This window comes from Osmia bicornis, chromosome 6, assembly GCF_907164935.1.
Source record: "Osmia bicornis bicornis chromosome 6, iOsmBic2.1, whole genome shotgun sequence".
In the NCBI taxonomy this organism is placed as follows: Eukaryota; Metazoa; Arthropoda; class Insecta; order Hymenoptera; family Megachilidae; genus Osmia; species Osmia bicornis.
The window spans coordinates 4,731,708-4,749,260 of record NC_060221.1 but is presented as its reverse complement, the minus strand read 5'-3'; the positions used below and the strand labels follow the sequence as shown (position 1 = coordinate 4,749,260).

The following is a 17,553-nucleotide window of genomic DNA, read 5'->3' as shown; positions in this document are numbered from 1 at the left end:
GAAGCGTTGTGGATTTATCGCGAACATGGGTTACCTGCTATTACGTTGCACCTGCGCACGCGAGCATTCGCCGCGAATTCTTCTCTGATTTCTCGGCTCTTCTTTTTCATTTAGCGACACGACGGTGTCGAATTGTTTATTTCGTTCGATCGCATCGAGGGAGGAAAGGAAAAGATACGGCGAACAGAGGCGGAGGAAGGTCGGTCGGAGGCGGACCCCACCGGCACCGGTGCGTTACGCGTGTACGTGCCGTCACGTACGGCGACGGGGTTTTTACTGAAATAAAATCTAAATAAAGCGGTGTGGCTTCGTACGCGACGATACGCGACGATACGCCGCTGCCACGAATCCGTGTTCCCATGAACGCGGTTCCTCTCGAACCCGTGGGAGACTCCTGCACCTAATTCGTCGACCATCGAATTCCTTCGAAGAAGATTGTTCAATTTCTCTACTATTTTTAATAAAGTACAACCTAGTCCGTTTAATGGACAATGGTCGTAAATTCGGAGGCGAAGGCGACGGACACAGGGTGCGCGGTAACACCTGCCCGGTGTGGGTGCTGCGCGAAGGGCAAAGAGGCCGAAGGAAATAATGTATGCACCCCAGAGTATACGCGGAATGGAAACTCGAAGAACGAAGCCACCTGAGCCTGCAGGCGGACACGGTAGCGTCATTCGAGCCGGCTGTTCGTTCCTCTCTACATACGCGCCTACCATCGTTCATCGTGTTGCAACCGACTCCGCAACCAGCCTAATTGTTCCTTGCAATTTTTCTTGCACACAAGAAACGCGATCCTCCGAGTTGTACGATAATCTCAACGAGACGAGTTGTACTTTCCCCGTCGTCGAGTTATCTAGCTCGTTTCGCGGACGTTACGCTTCGTTCGTTGTTCCCCTTCGATCGATTAACATCGTTCGTAATCTTGATCGACGATCCGCGGATGAGATAAAACGGAACTGTGAGAAACGCGGTACGAGCGTCGCAACGGAAAGGGTTAACCAAAGGAAAGAAGGACAGGTTCGATCGCAAGGACAAACGAACAGAACCGCGGGAAAGCGCAATAAGTCGGACTAAAAACGTAGTTATCGTTGCCGTGCTACCGTGATTATTTTCATTACGGTACGCGAAGCGATCGTTATCTATCGCTTCCCACTGCAGTCCGCGCGAGCGGCAGAAACCGGGGCTTAGATTTCATGTTTTTTCTTAATGATTCGAGCAATTAGCCACGCTGAGTGCTCTGACTTCTCGTTCCAGGCTCGCTCCTTCGCGCGTCTCCTCCCTCTTCCTTTCGTTTCGCCAGGTTTCCCGGACCCTCGTAGGGGCGTGCGACGCGGAGAAAAGAAAAGAAAAATACATCAGAAAAGAGGAAAGAAACACGCTTGCGAGTCTATTGCTTCGTCGATCGCGTGCGATACTCATCGTCTAGCTGGATGTTTAATTAGAACCCTCGAGCAGATAAGGGTGGCGCTTACGAACTTCGCTCCAACGATTTCATAACCGTGACGGTGTTAAAAAGCAAAAAATAATCGAAGACGAGGCGTCGAGTGGAATGGGTATAAGGTAGAAGCGAAGAAACGAACGGTCGACCGGTGAGCATTTGCGTATTGTTATGTTAACGCCCGGGCAAAGTAACAATCGGCACGAGCACAATAGCGAAATCCTCGCTGAAAAGGGAGAAGGTGTTCCGCTGACTGAAAGTGGAGAACTGGAAGAAGGTACGAAGAGAAGAGAGAGAATAACCGAGGGGTTAGAGGGTGGCGAAGGCGTTATCGCATTATCGTATTGCGGCGCCTCGCTGCCGGCACTTGCTTTGCCCTTACGTAAATTCCTGCAAACAAAGATTTACACCGATACAAGTAAGCCACAGAGTGCGCAACAGCCTAACCCAAACCCTCTCGTGGCTGCTCCAAAGGAAAGCTTTTAACGTTCTTCCTCTTCGGAAGAAAAACACGAATACACCCTGAAGATCTTTTACAACGCGTCCACTAAAATCGGCATTAATTAACGCGACGCGAAGAAATGATGACCGTGAGGCAAAAATGGAAAGAACGACTTTCGTTTCTACTCGGTTATTCGGTGGTCACTTGGTTCCCAAAGCGAGCAAAAGGTGTGCAGGCAGTTTTTTTAACGGATAACCATGGCCCAGTGAAAGCGAGAGCCCCTATGGTGTAAGAGGGGTGGGCCTAACGGTGGCGAAAGAGGAGGGAAAGGCAGTGTAGGAGGACAGGGCGTACGGTAGCGGGTCATGGGTGGGTGGTGAATATGCAAATGTAATTGATATTACTTTTTAAATATTCCCCAGTCTCCCCCGGCAGGGGCAGACCGGCCACCCGTCTGTTGTTCGTTCGCCAACGGCAGAGGGTGCGCCAGCTTTATACACTCTTTACTCTAAGTGCCTTTTACCCCCGTGTCCCAGCACCCCCTTTTTCTACGGGAACGCGCACCGCCACTTGCCAAACCCCTTGCCCGAGCCGAGGTAATTAATAGGCTCGAAGATCTACTACGAGATCGGGACGGATAACGGGCGAACGGCTATCGTTACAAGTGGACCGTAACGAACGATCGCTGTTGCAAAAGAGCCGCTTAAATATTTCTTTCGTTTCGTTTCTTCCTTCGCTTAATCGCCCTCCTTTCCCTACCATGTTTTTTCCCCTGTCTCCTTTGTAAAGCTTGTCGCGAAAATCGACATGATTATTGCTTGGGATAGGATCGAATTGACACTTGTAAAATAGTACTCGCGATCTGTAATTATCGGACATCGAACCAGAGATTTGCAACACGAACGATTCTATTTTTCTCAACGATTCGTCAAACGGAACGTCCCTTTCGGATAACCGATCTAATTTCAGCCGGTGGCAGATCCTACCGGATTACCATACATTAATTTTCACCACACCGGACAATGAATTTATTAGTTAAATGCATCGCATTACTGGATACGCTAATTACAATTTATGACGCAACGATAGACTTGCTTGATAATTGTGCCGCATAATGCCGGCGGTATCGCTCTGAAGAAAAAATAAACAATCGAAGTAAATCGAATGGCATTGCCATAAATTGCCGCGAGCGAAAGCTAGTTTGTGAATTATCATAATTTCGTATCGATAATCTTCTTTCGTTGCCGCTTTTTTTTGTCTTTTTTGAAACGCGTGAAAAGCAACCGTGTTTGTTGTCCACGTTTTTCGTGGCTCTCCTCGAATTATTTAACGTCCTACTTAGCGGCGCGAGTTACTTTCTTAGGGAGAGATTTATGGAGAGCAAAAGAGATGCCACCGGGTCCCCGTTGGCCATGCTATCCCGACACGGTTTTACCAACCGAACAAACACATCTCTGTACGGAAAAGAACGCGTGCACCCGTTTTGGCCGCAGGAATTTCAGCGTCGGCAGCCTCGTTGAAATTAATGTCCACGCTTGCCACTCGCACCTTTCTTACCAGCGAATTCCGTTTCCAACCTGTGTCTCTCTAAGATTCGTGATGAATCACCGTCTCGAACGAGTATTTATTTACTCGAGAATTTTTCTATTTAAAATTTCAGCGCTTTTTAACCTATTTTACGCCGTTTTATAAAATAACACCGATACTAATCATAAACCCGTAACTTCGACGTAATTCTTCGTGGCAAAGAAAAATCATGTCTGCTACGGACACCTCTAACAGCCCGAGTATTATTACGAAATTCTTTCAAGTGTTATCGTGCCTGGCATAATAAAGCATCGTGTATACAGTTTAACATTCATTCACGCAACCATAAGAATAATCGTTTTAACGTTTTTCATTCGCCGCCAGCGGTGAGTTCATCAAGATTCACATCGTTACGAATAATCAGCTGTTAATCCTGTATACGTTCGTGTAACATCGATGTTAAGTATCAAAATTTCTCTTGTAAATTCAACACTTTCTTCCTCGCCTTTTTCCATTCTGCGCCGTCGCGATTAATAAATTATAGAGGAACGGAACGAGAAAGAGTAATGGAACATGGAAAGTTTCATTTACAAAGGATTCCGACACGAGGTGGCGTCTTCGTGATCTTTGTTTAAATAATCGTTCGAACGTTCACGGTGTTTTGTTCCAGCGTAACGATTACCGCTCGAAAGTTGATCGTCTCCGAAGTCGCGTAACGCAAGCCGTCTCAGAATCCTTTGTTATGCAAAGACGCTGAAACGGTACACACGCTTTCTCATTAACGTCCAAACGATTCTATGCCGGTTGAAAGGAATCTTCTTTTTTTTTCTCTTTTTTTCACGGGCAAAGATCGAATCGGTCGGCCGATTTGCACGCGTCGCCGAGCGGTTACGAGAGATTCCCATTGCACGGCAGGCGAAACGGTAACGATTCAATTCATGAACGACATGTAAATTACGCGACTGACTAATCAGCTAACGCGTTAACAACGCGCGCTCCTTTTTTACTTAATGAATACTCGGTGCCGGCTCGAAGTTGACGCCATGCCACCCGAACGATGGAAAATCGAAAGTATTACGGGCTGGTGTAGCTGGTTCGCGGTTCGTTTGATCTCGACGAGTGGCGATTAGTCGCGGATCGTTTGATTAACGACCTTGCATCCTTTGGTTAGCCGTTTGTCGAGCGAGGAGGAATCGCGAACGCGTAGGAGGAGACACGCGTGTCGCCCGACGGACGCCATCGCCACCGCCATAGCGTTCCACCTCGTTCCCTCCGCGAACACGCGGGCTGGTAATTATCCGGCTTCCTGTCACTCGCCTTCAAAATGGTGGATTATCCGACCGGTCGACTCGTGGTTTCGTACGGGGTCGCGAGAACGGCTTCGCGATAAGTATTTCGTGCGCCGAAAACCGTTCGCGAAGAAAGCTGAGAGGCCACGCGTGACAAAATAAGTTGAAAATTTCTTGTGATAAGTAAACGATAGTGTGCGCGGCTTGTAATTAATTTTAAACGGTTCATTTGTAATTTTACGTTCGTTTAACGCCCGTCGCGAGATTACTAATTTCTAAATTGTAATTGGTATTCGATAAAGCGAGCATTAAATAAGGCGAATAACGATGAAAAATGGTTGCGTTCGCGTTTGAAATTGCAAAGAACAAACGTCGCGATGCAGGAGGGAAAGTCGAGGACGATAGGTGCGAATCGGTGCGTGCGCGATTACGTGTTTCGCGTCGAATGCGGAGCGTAAAACGGAACGGAACGAAACGAAAGGATAGCGAATGTAGAGGAAAGGGAAAGAGAGAATCTAGAAAGGGTAGGAAGGCGCGTAGAGGAGCGTATAGGAATCGACGGTGGCCTAAGGTAGTTGCGTGCCGCAAGTAATTACCGGGTTCCCCGTGGTAACGCAGCAGCGATGGCGGATCCCTCCTGAATCCTGCAGGCTACAGGCATTCGGGCATTCGGCCGACGACACGGCCACGGTGTTCCCGTCACACCGCTGGTTTCAACGCCAATTAAACACCCGCTTGTCAAGGAGACGCCGAGTTATACAGAGAGGGGAAGCGACGCGGGCCGATTCTCCGTGACCGGCCCGATTCGGTGTCGCACGCGATCTGCCCTGACGCTCGCTCAACTCCTTATTATTGCCTCTTATTCCTACCCACGCGTGACCAACTCTACTTTCTTCCTTCTTTCAACCCCACCGCGATCGCGAAACTCTTCTTCTCTTACGTATTTCCTCAGAATTACAATCTTCCATCGATCGCAATTGCAAAAAAATTGAAAGCGCACCGACGCTCTATTTATTTTTCTAACGCAATTCTAATGCAATTCGAACGGAGGGTTGCTGCGACGCACGATTACCCTGTTCGTAATTAAAAATAGAACTCCTACTGCATGCGCCGGAAGCATACAATTCTCGGCAAACGGTTTGACAAATGCGTGTTCCGTAAAATGTATGCAGCGACGCGTGGGTATTGTATATCACTCGGAGAGGGTGCGTGCGCGTATCGGCGAATCGGCCGCGAGGTTCGTTTCGCGAGAAGGAACAAGAAGTAATTGCGGATGCATGTAGGTCGCGGCTGGTTAACAATAAGCGATAGTGAAAACGAATTCTGTGCGTGCCTCGATAATAAGGTAAAACGCTATGGTAACGCCGGCTTTGCGTACGGGAATTCTAGCAAAACTGGATTCCCCTTTTAAACAACCACCTCGCCACTTTACCTCCTGCGTTCGAATGACGTGCACACCAGGTCGCCTAACGTGGAAATGACGTGATTAGAAAGTCGACTGATTTTACTGTTTCGAGCCTCGTGCTATGCGGCAGTGCATTTTTAACCGAGGTCAAAGTCGGGATAACAAAATTCAATTTTTGCGAATTCAACCCTAACATAATATGCAACATTTTGTTTTCACATATTTTTTAAAATTTATATAGTTAGGTATAGCTGATGAATGTTTAAAATTGCATCGAAAATCGGGGGAGGACAATTCGCGTTGCGTTTTCTTGTGAGTCAACTTCGTCAATGCCGCTCTAATTCTTATCTGACGTGTCAGAAATTTGCAACGGCCTGATTCGTCCCTGTTATCAGAGCGGAACGTAAATTACGGTTTGACAGTATCTCGTCGACATTAACGTTTTCGCTTTAGATAATCGGAAACGAAGAATTTCAACGGGTTTTCAAATCGCGACGAAGGACGGTAAACGTTTTGATAATATCTATTTTCGTTCCGCGACCTTCTTTTAAACGTTTCTCAGTTTATTCTGATAGAACGTTTCGAATAGCACTAATTACAAGAATTTATTAACGACGCCATCAGTCGCACACTTTAAAATATTCACGTCAAACTCTGTGAACAATGCATAAAATGTATCTTTTATCAATAAAACGAAAGAGTATCGGATCGTCGAGGAGGTTCCGATAAATTAGTCGAAGCAAGAGGGTGAAGGGTGTTGTTCCCTTCACCTACCCCGGCAATCAGCCCCCCGTGGCTACGGTAACGACGGTTCAACGCCAGTTTTAATCGCGTCTCGTAGTGATGGGGTGCTGCTGCTATCACCCATGGGGCCATTTCATCGAGACACCCGTTCGCAGCCGATGGACGACTGCTTTATTACCTTTATTCCTGCTTTCCAGCTTCTTATCTAAATGGAACTCGTTGCAAATCTCGCGTCCGACTCTCGTTTCGAATATTTTTATCAATCCTCAGGATACCTGTTTCGCTCGTGTCGTAAACGGCCAACCTTCTCCGAATGCCTACGATTTGTCCGGTTAAACGAACAGACGATCGTAATCGAACCTACCGAACGATACCTCTAATCGTACAGCAGATATTAGCGTCTCGTTTCATTGCCCGTAATCGGTACACGAATAGTTTCAAGAGTTCAGCCGTTCGAGATTTCATTTGATAAGCGCAACATGTGTAACGCTGCCAGTGATCTCGACGCGGATACTAATCGCAATAAGCGGAATTTAAAGCCGCCTTGCGTGGTTCTTGGATAATTTCGAAACGGTATACGCGGAAAAATGCCGAAATGTATACGCTTGAGAGGGTTCATAGGTAGAAGAACGTTTCGTACGTTTCAAGAGCACCAGTTTAAAATGTGGTAAGGTTTGCGAAGGAAGTTGATAATTAAGACGGTTGGTACACCGGTAGATAAAATCATAGAACGTCCCCATCGAGGATGATGCTGTTCGGTGGGCAATCAAGAAAATGGCTCGCAAGCTTTTCCTACTTCCGGGTGTCTGTCCGCCGCAAAGGGGAAACGCAATCGCCTGGTTATCTTGATAAACCGGCAAGAAGACAGGAGGACGATTCGCGCGAGTCAGCGCGAGTCAGCGCAGCGTACTTGTTAAAAGGTACTTAGGCTGGCACAGCTACGCAACGGGCAAGGAGAAGGCCCCTGGTCACGGGATCCGACCAACAGATAGCTGGATGGTCGATACTTTTTGCACACGGCTAGCCGTGTTACGTAAGAGGAAGGCCGAACGCTATCTCGTTGGATCGGTGTTCACCGCGCTAATTACCCATCGTGCCTGGCAAATGGCTTCCGCGGGTTACTCCGAACCTGTGGAACGTGCGCCAGCTACTACGGCTAGAAGATAAGCATGGAATTTTAACCAGCGAATCGGTTTGTTAATACGCCAACAAACTTTTCCGTTTTCACCCGCGGTGGGGAGTCTACTTTTCCCTACGCCTGATTCTTTATGGAAAAATACTTTTTTCAATCCACGCCGCGGTTGTCGACGGTGAAGGATAAAGCGAAAAATAGAGTTAGCGAGGATTTTAGAGGATTTAACGCGCGTTGCTCGAAAACGCGTACACCAGAGAAGGTTCTTTATTAGAGGCGAACCGGGATCTCCCCTTGGGCTTATCCCGGAGAGACCTTCCATCATTTTAAAGCCCGTCGTGATAAAATTAGACGGACAATTTCATTCGAAGACTTCGCCACGATCGAGCGGTGACGGTTTAATTTCGGCTGCCCAGGGCGATCTTTCGACCCCTCGTCGATCTCTCGCACAAAAGGCACACCGTCTGCTCGGCGCATTAACGAATTTGCCGTTGGAAATTTCCCTTAACTTCGTTCCACCTCGATCCGTTCAGTTTTTTTCCACGAATTTTCCTCGGATCGTTTCGCGTGACGATCGCGAATTCCGAGGTGTTCGAAGGAAGATAGTTGGCGCGGCAGCGATTCTCGAAGGGTGAACGAAGGTTCGATAAAGAAATCAAACGTAGGATTGACCACGAAGTACCGCGATAGCCTTTGCTGTTGGGCGCGATGTAATTCCGATGTAATTCCGTGGCTCGCGTCACGTGTGCCCGGAATGGAAATACATGAAGCAGCCTTTCAGGACTTTCCCTCGGATCGGCGGGATTAGATAACACCGATAGCAGAGAATTCTTCGGATGGATCGTGAATAAACCACGTCGCGTGCGCGGCGACTTAGAAACCGAATAAATCCTACACGATACGACGCGATACGACGCGATGGAAGAAGAGTGTCCGTGGGCCCTTGTTTGGGAGCAAGGCAGACGAGGCGACGCGACGCGACGCGACGGACGGGTGGACGTCGTCGAGTGCCAAGACGAATGACTAGCAAACACAGGAGAAGAAAGGAGAGGACGCGATGAGGTGCAAAGACTCGGCTTTGCGCGAAGGATAAAGCGTGCGTGCACGCACTCGCGCACGTGGAATAATAATTATGCGTCGCCGCGCCACGCCACGCCACGCCGCTGCTGATACGAGTTCCTTGCAAATGACGTGTCAGGTGCAGCTGTTGCGCATCGTTCCGCAATGCGGGCCTGCTGACCACCTCTCTTACTCTCTCTCTTTCTCTCTCTCTGTCTCCTCTGCCGGCTGCTTCTTCCACTTTGCGTTCCTCATCTTCTTCCTTTCTCTTTCTCAGCAACGAAAGGACAGATTGAATGGAATATCGAATCGGTCGGTGTCGGTTTCGATGCGGTCGCATTAGCGTTGCATCGAGTAAAGTCTTTTCCACCCTTATACAGAGCGGCGTTCTGCTAATGTCTCCACGGTGGCTGGGCCGATCATCCAGCAGCGAGGTCTAAAGTGCGAAGTTACATGCGAACCGCGATCCCTCGCGTGCTACCTGTCATTACCGAAGGGCCTCCGTTTAACCGTCTACGTGCATCGTGTTCCTCTCACACCCATGCCACCTACGCTCGAGCTCGCTTCCTTCGGCCACGGCGGTGCGGCAATTCGGCATCCTGTTCCATTGCCACTGGCACGCCGATCGCTCCACGATCCGTTCCTCGCCCGGACGAACGTCAGCGCCGGGTAATTGAAGGTTTTACCGCAGAAAGCGGCGTGTATTTCGGTCTTTAGAAGGTGGATCGTTTCCTTGCCCTCTTATCGTAGAGAGAATCCATCGTGCAACAAAATTTACGCTCCTTTTCATCGAATCGTGTGCATCGGTTCGAAGGCTCGAAACGGTTACGTGGCTATCGGTTGCGAAGAGAAACGACGATTGCTCGAAATATTGCCGCAACATTGTATCCAATTGTACCAGCAGGCTTAACGAAGAAAAGGATTACTTCCCACGACAATTCGCGATTCTGTTTGTCACGAATCGCACGATGAACAGAGAGAGAGAGGAAGGGAAAGAGAGACGAGATCGAATGGAACCCTCCTGCTCGTGTTGCACCATTGAAAATATCCTCGAGGAATCGAGGTAGAACGGCGGAGGGGAATGGAAAGATGGGTATCCGTAGACGCTTCTAGCCTAGATCAAAACCCGTAATCACGAAGTAATAATACCCGATCACGGAAGATATTGCACATTTCCCCGGAATCACTACTATTCCCAGGGAAGATGCCCCCGTCGGGGTTGTTTGGGAGGTCTTACTGTTCGCCGACATGCAATCCGAAAATTCGCTCGGTATCTCCTTTGGTTGGTCGAAAGCGATGATCGTGCCACTGCCAGCGGCTCTTTTACGGCTCCTTTCGTTTTACAATTCTTTCCTGCTGTCGCTTTTACGCTTCTCTCCACCTTTTCGTTCCTTTTATCCCACCGTCGATGCCCGATGTAATCTCTTACCCTTTCCTAATCACGAGTAAAATGAATCTCGTAAAGTCCGATGAAAATTGAAGCGTCATCGGGCGTTACGGTTGACGGGAAAAATGAAGTTACAAAGGCAGGAAACGCTTGGAATCTCAGCTGGTTTCCAGGTCGTACGCGTCCAGCTAATCGCGCGTCCACTCCATCAAGGAGGAGACTGGCAGAAAACGATAGGCATCGAATTGAATGGGGGAAAGAGGGAAAAAACGGCGAAACCGACGAGGAACGACGAGGTTGAGGACTACGAAGTAGCACGGTCGGCCCCAGGTAGGACGGGTTTAACATAGCGCAGACTTTTTTACACCGTGGCCAAACAATTCGAAAGAACCGATGGGCCGTCTTCGAGAAGGGCCAGTAGCGGAGGCGGTGGGCAAGAGTCGACGAGGCGAGGGGAAAGAACGTCTCGAAGGGTGCCTTCGGCCAACCGTACCATTAATCATCGGGGCAATTCCATAGATGGCTGTTGGCTGCTCGAAGGAGCGAGCGATGCATGCCAAACTTACATCGTGCCTTGACTACCGAACAACCAGCGAAAAGACGCGTTATCTTTTCTGCCAGCAACAAAACGTTACCCTTTACCGTTTTACCATTCCGTCCTCGTATGCTAACGCGTTGCTTTCCACTGTTTTCTTTCTTTACATCTTATTGCCTGGATCAGCCAGGTTACCAGAGCTACTTTGCGAGAAAACAAGTAACTCGGATGAAACACCTTTTATCAATTAATCAATTAAAATTATAGGGGTGTATCGATAAAAACTTTTGTTTTTCTTCAGATAATGGCCCACCCTTATTCGTCTTACAATTAGCTGCCTTTAATATATTTATGATCATTCAATTTCTCCATAATGCGGGTAAACAGGCATTGAATATTAACCAAGATAAATAATATCGCTTCCGATAGATCGTCCGTCGGAAAGTGACACGGAAATAATTCAATGCTAATCTAGCGGATCGCGAATCGAACGCGGCTAATTTCCAAGTCACACACGATGTCCGATCGTTCTCCGCAGCCGGATCGACCGTTAAATATCCCATCGTTAACGAACTCGCCCACGGTCTTGTAGCCGGTCGCGTCCGTACAACGTGTATTCCGTCCGGTTTCTTCCGTCCGCAAGAAAGCCGGCTACATCGTCTCCGCGGCTCCGTTGTTAAATCCGCGGCGAACAACCCAGATAGCCGCTCGAACACGTCGTCGAACGTGAAATAAGGATTCGAGTCGCGATCCAGAAACGGAAAGGGGAAAAGAGCGAAGCGGAGTGGAGAGAAGATGCTGTCTACCCCGTTTCTCTATCATCGAGCGAGAGGAGGATGGAGAGGGCAAAAAAGATCGAACTCATCCACGGAGACACGGTGGCCACCGGGCCGTCCGAACCATGTCAGCAGTTTAATCAATGCATTTAGCCGAATTCCTGTCTGGCCCAAATAAAAGGCGAGACAGAGGGAGGTTAAGCGCAAAAAACGCGACGCGCACGACGAATCCCTCTTCTGACTTTTCTTTTTGCCCGGGCAGAAAGTCTTCAGGGCCCACCGTGGTCCCGTTGCCCCCACCAATCCTCTCTGTCAACCGCCAAAAGTTGTTAAGTATTCCGCGGATGTATTTCTCTCCCCCTTTTCGCTGGACCCCCTCCTCGTTCGTCTCTTCTCCTTTGACTTTAAACTCCTCTCCGTCTCCTGTTCGCGTTCCCTGAACGGACAGACTCTTCTTCGAATAAGGTACGTCAACCGCGGGGATGACAACCAGACGGAAACCGACAGAGCTTCTTCCCATTCACCTTTTCGTCCTTTTCCACCGCACACACGTTCGCAGACTTACGCAGAGACCGGGGCTAGATAGGTTTTTTGTTTACGCACCGGCGACTCGCTAACTTTGTCCGATTCGATGTTCGATTCGGGACCCGGGCGAAATCGTTCAACAGCCGTTTACATTAGGCAACTTTTGCTCCGTCGACCAAAGTCGACCGTGTAAATGGGATTTCGATCGAATGGATACGACTTCTCCTTCTTTCTACCCCCTGGTTGCCTTTTTCTTCATTTTTCACCGAACTGATCTTGTCAATTGTAATTGATATTATAAACGTTAAAACAAAGTTTGTATTATTTGTAAAGATATATCTGGAATAAAGATAACAGTTTGGAATATAAGAAGCTTCTCATTGTTGATTCTTTTCCCCCTTAGCTAGAAGCGTTTACAGGTCGAAGTACTATTTCATTGATAGTCAACGAGTCTGCCGCGTTTCCTGTTCATCTCCGTTATCTCGCCGAGCATCTGGAAGCCCGACGAATAAATTTCAACCCGTGTCTTAACGCTCCACGATCCGTTGCACCGGTATATGAAGACGATATCGAGTTCGGAAAATCCTCAGCTGGAAGACGCGCTTGCGATTTGAATCTTTCACTGCGTCACGGCTGGATTTCGCCAGGATAAAACTGATTTAACGGACGAGGAGTTAACCAGAAACCTCGGGGCATGTCCTGGCTTCGATATGAAAAAGAAACACCAGGCGAAACGCGTTGGTGCTAAATTTTAAGGTCCTAATAAAGATTGGCAGCGCAAGTTTTTGCTTTATTTGCCCAATAAAGTGACCGGCACGTTATCGGTCGTTTCTTTTTTTTTTCTTCTTTTTTCATTCCTGACAGAGGAGGAACCGGGTAAGACCACGGGTCCGACCGCAAGCTCGTTACGCCTGTCGGAAGTATAAATCAAGCGGAAAGTTATTCCGCCGTACTGTCGGGAACTCCCCGCGGGGCGACTTCATGAAAACTGCTACCACCTTCTTATAAACGACATCGAATACGCTCAAGATCGTTCCTTGCGCGTCGATACTTACGATCCGTCGCGATAACGACGATTTACGACGAGAAATAGACGAATCCTCGAGACCCTTCAATTTTCTCGACGAAACACGCCAACAAATGATCGTCGATCCGAAATATGAAGCTAAAATTATTAGCAATTTTTTCTTTTTTTTTTCAAGACAATTGACTCGGCTCGAGCACAAACAAAGAGTGGAGAACGGTAACAACAGAACGTTCATAATACCATGAGAATCTAATTATGAGCCCGACCCCGGGCACGAGAAGAGGTCGCATTTTCTCGATAATAAAAGGGGAATAATAATCATAACGAGGCAGGTACTACCGCGTGTACAGTTAGTTGCAATAACAGCGAAGTGAAAAGAAAAAAACGAGAATTATTGGCTAATAAAATAACGAGATAAGGGGAAACGTTGTGTCGAAGTAATTGCGAGCGCAGACGGTAGCAACGTTGTCGTGGCGCGAGGCCTAATTGCAGATCCGATGCGATCTAATAATTATTCAGCTCCGTAATTGTATCAAACCGGCTGACGTTCCGCCAAATGTTTCCGGGAGTAATTCATCGCGCGATAAGGAAAATCGTTCGCTTTAAATAAATTCTCTCTTCAAGAGAAAAACGTGTATCGGTACGAGTGGCGCTTCTCCGTGGTCCGTCGTGAAAATGATAAAAATCGAGTCGAAAACTGGATGGTGACCGATCCCCTTCATCAGCCTGAGAGGGCCGAATCGGTGAAAGCAATCGCGGCCAGGTCGGGCAAAACGTGCACCGCGGAATAGGGGTTTTTGAGCGAGCGTGACTTTCCGCCGGTTCCCACGGGACACGTTGGTCCGACTTTTGTCCCATGATCGAGCAAAGCGGCGGAGCCGGCAAGCACGAAGAAGCATCCTTCGAGCGGACGAGGCCGGACGTTCGCGCACGCACTCATGACGAACAGACGACAGGCACGTAGAACCGAGACTTCTACGTGTATCGTACAGTCCACTCCATGAATTCCTCTCCTTTCTGCTCCATTCTTTCCATCATAGTTTCAACGATACAGTCCGTCAACGTTCGTCTATCCTTTCAATTGATCGTCCTCTCCGGGCCGAGTACTCCGAACGTTATAATTCCTTCATTTACCGACTCGTCGCTTTTTAATTGGTCCGAATTACGCGGCTCTGAAAACGCAACAACGCGGCGTTAATTTACGGATCTCGAGCACGCGGCCCGTCCCGGCTAACCGGTAATTTATCCCCGCATAAAATTAAGATTTCATACCCGCGACACAGCGGTTCGTTTCTTTTTGCCGCCGCGTTATCCTCGTTAACTTTACGCCGTGTTCGCACGATCGCGTACACGCCGGTTAATCGATGCGATTTTAACACCCGTCGAATAGCTAAGATTAATTGTACATCTCTTTCTGTCGTCACAAGTCGCCGGACTGTTGATTGATGAAACGGACTGTACGTACGCGATAATATACAGAGGAACGTACCGAGCCGGGCCACCGTGTCTACGTGACACAGGTTTCTACGTGGGTGCTGGACATTTTACGAGTTTCGGTGCTCTTGAGAAAAATAAAAAAAAGAAAATAAAAGAGGAAAGAAAAAAGAGCACGGTCTTTCTCTCGAAGAGAGTAGCGTTCCTTCAGTTCGCCTACTACTCCTTCCTTCCCTCCGCGCGATTCGAATCTCGCGTCAGATTTTTATCGAAGCTGAACGAGCGTACGCGGTTCGTTCAACTCCCGTCCCGTCCATTGTCGTTGATATTTGCTATACAGACTTCTCTCGCGCACCGGTTAATTAATAATTTCCATGGAAATCGTGTGTTTTAACGCCAGCTAGTCGCGTTTCATCCGACCGACGAATAGACTCAGTTCCTCGAGCCCGCCGGTTATGTACGCTTTCTTTTCTCGATTCGTAAATCACTCCGGCCTGGCCAATTAAAACTGACAATGCGTGGCTTACAGCTCGCCTCGACCAGGCGCCGTTAAATTAGAAGAAAAATCCATGCTGCTTCGGTAACAGGCGAACGATACCCGGAAGAATCGCGTTTTACGGGTTTCCCGAGTATTAAATAAAAAGAAACATTCGCAAGTAGGAAAATCGTTTCACCCCGTGCTTTTCTCCCTTTTTTTTTTTCGCGTCTGGTCGCAGCACTTTTGGGGTCTCGTCTCTTCCGCTCGTTAGGCGGAGAAAGAGTCGGAGCTTATGCTAATTTTAAGCAGTCGCCTCGGTCGATTCCTTCCTAAAGCTATTAGGCGATCATCTCGGATAATCCAACGATTCCGGGTTTACTCGGGACACGACTTTTCTAAGTTTTCTCCCGAGGACTCGTCCAGAAGCCTCCTCCTCCTGTTCCTTTTTTTCCCCTGGACAGGAGTATTTGCGCTCGAGTACCGGATCAGACCAGGGATTATAAAGGAAAGATAGAATACACGAACCGCGTTCGATCGTGGGGGTACTAAACGGCCGTAAAAGTCGTTTAATGATCGCTTTTGAAAATTATTCTCCCAGTTGATTAGGTAATAAACTATTCGATGACGCGTAAATCTGGCCGTATCTTAGTCGAGATTTTATAGTCGTCGAACTAATGGGAACAGTTTGAATCTGAGGGCGAAAGGATAGTGGTATTTTGAAGGTAATTTAACGGTAATAGAGACACGAGGGTAGCTCCGGTTCTTCGTTATAAAAGACAGAAACGATTTCTCCTTGCACGGTCAGCTGCTTCTCTTCCTGAGAATGCACCTGTCCTCGTTCCAGGGCAACCTGGTACGTTTTATAGAGCGCTGCTTCTATCGTTGATCTATCAAATTGGCCCTACGGATAAGAAATTAGGGAAAGGAAGTGGCAAGGTGAGGAGGGTGTAGCCGTGACGGAACACAAGGATGGCTGTTATTTTGGTCACCGTCACCCAAGACCGTTTCGCTTCGGCTTTACTCTCACCAATCTCACCTGCTCGCCACATTAAATGACTCGATTCCTCTCTCGATTTCACGGCCCTATCCTAAGGGCCATCGTAATATCACTCGCCTCGATCCAAAGACTTATCGCACAGCCGCGTCGCTAACGACTTTTTATCCCCTTCTGCCACTCGTTACTTCGATCTCTTAGATAACAGGCGAATACGTGGCAAGTTTCTTTTCGTTAAACTTCTAAGAGAAAAGTACGCGTGAAAACATTCGAAATATCATCGCCCTTCCGACAGATCCAAGAATACCGAGAGAGTATACTATAAAACTTGGTCGCACGATATTCAAATGACCCCGAAAACTTCCCGCCATATAACGCTCCGAAGTAATCCGAATGTTAAGTTCCTCAGCCTTTCATGCCGCGTGAAATTCAACGCTAACCGTATAAATTACCCGAGGAAACGTCTGTAGAGTCTCTTATAAGAAACTTTACTCGTAAACGTGTCCTTTCGATCCTACCGTTTGATCTTTTTACCCTTCTTTTCCATAAGGGATGACCGTACCGACGAAAATATACTTGCGTTTTTCAGAGCGGATAATTGAATCGACTAGACCGGGGATGATCTAGCGCTTCCGTTTCTCTGGCGGATTCGCGGCGGGAACGAGATCGAAGATGGTGAAAAACAGGGCGAGAAGACGAGCGGTAGTTACAGCAAGTCATATTAACAACGAGGACGAGCAACGTGGGATAATAACTTGATTACGAGGCGTGTTTTATCGAAAAATCATAAAGCAATTAATAACGTTCATTAGAGACGAGCTAGAGGATCGCGCGCACGCCTGTGCGATAGCAATTCCGTTTGATAGGTAATTAGACGAGGGAGCGGGTAATTGCGTTAATTGAGACCGAGAGCAAGCGCGCGTTCGAACGTTGCGCAAAGCTTGGCTAGATATATGGAACCGTTCCGTGCGGTGCCGTTCCGTTCCGTTCCGTTCCATACGCACGCCACCGTCTCTCTAATCGTTCTAATCGCGATCATTCTCGATGGAAATAACATCGAGTTCGTCTGCAGTCTTCTACCACTTCTATCTTAAATTTTCCAAGAAAATTTTCTAATCTTTCATCAACCATCATTTCCGAAAATTTGCAGCGAATCATTTTCTCCAGAAACAAAAGTACCTTTCGTGGCTTTGAAAATTTCAGCCACGCCAAATTGGTCCGTTATACGTAATGGAGAGGCTGCGACGCGTAGACACTTCCACGACGAACATCCTGGACATGTGACGGTCTCCGAAGCCTCTCTCGACCCCCGTGTCTTTCTCTATTATTTTTTTTTCACCCCGCCACGCGAGACAAGCGTC

The 17,553-nt window shown here is 48.0% G+C and overlaps 2 long non-coding RNA genes across 2 annotated transcripts in view; one reads left to right on the top strand and one right to left on the bottom strand.

Moving 5' to 3' along the window:
* Positions 1-17,553, bottom strand: part of LOC114874500 — a 73,496-nt gene that overhangs the window by 15,430 nt on the left and 40,513 nt on the right. The gene's annotated exons all lie outside the window — the stretch shown is intronic.
* Positions 1-17,553, top strand: part of LOC114874499 — a 45,171-nt gene that overhangs the window by 1,261 nt on the left and 26,357 nt on the right. The window lies entirely within an intron of this gene.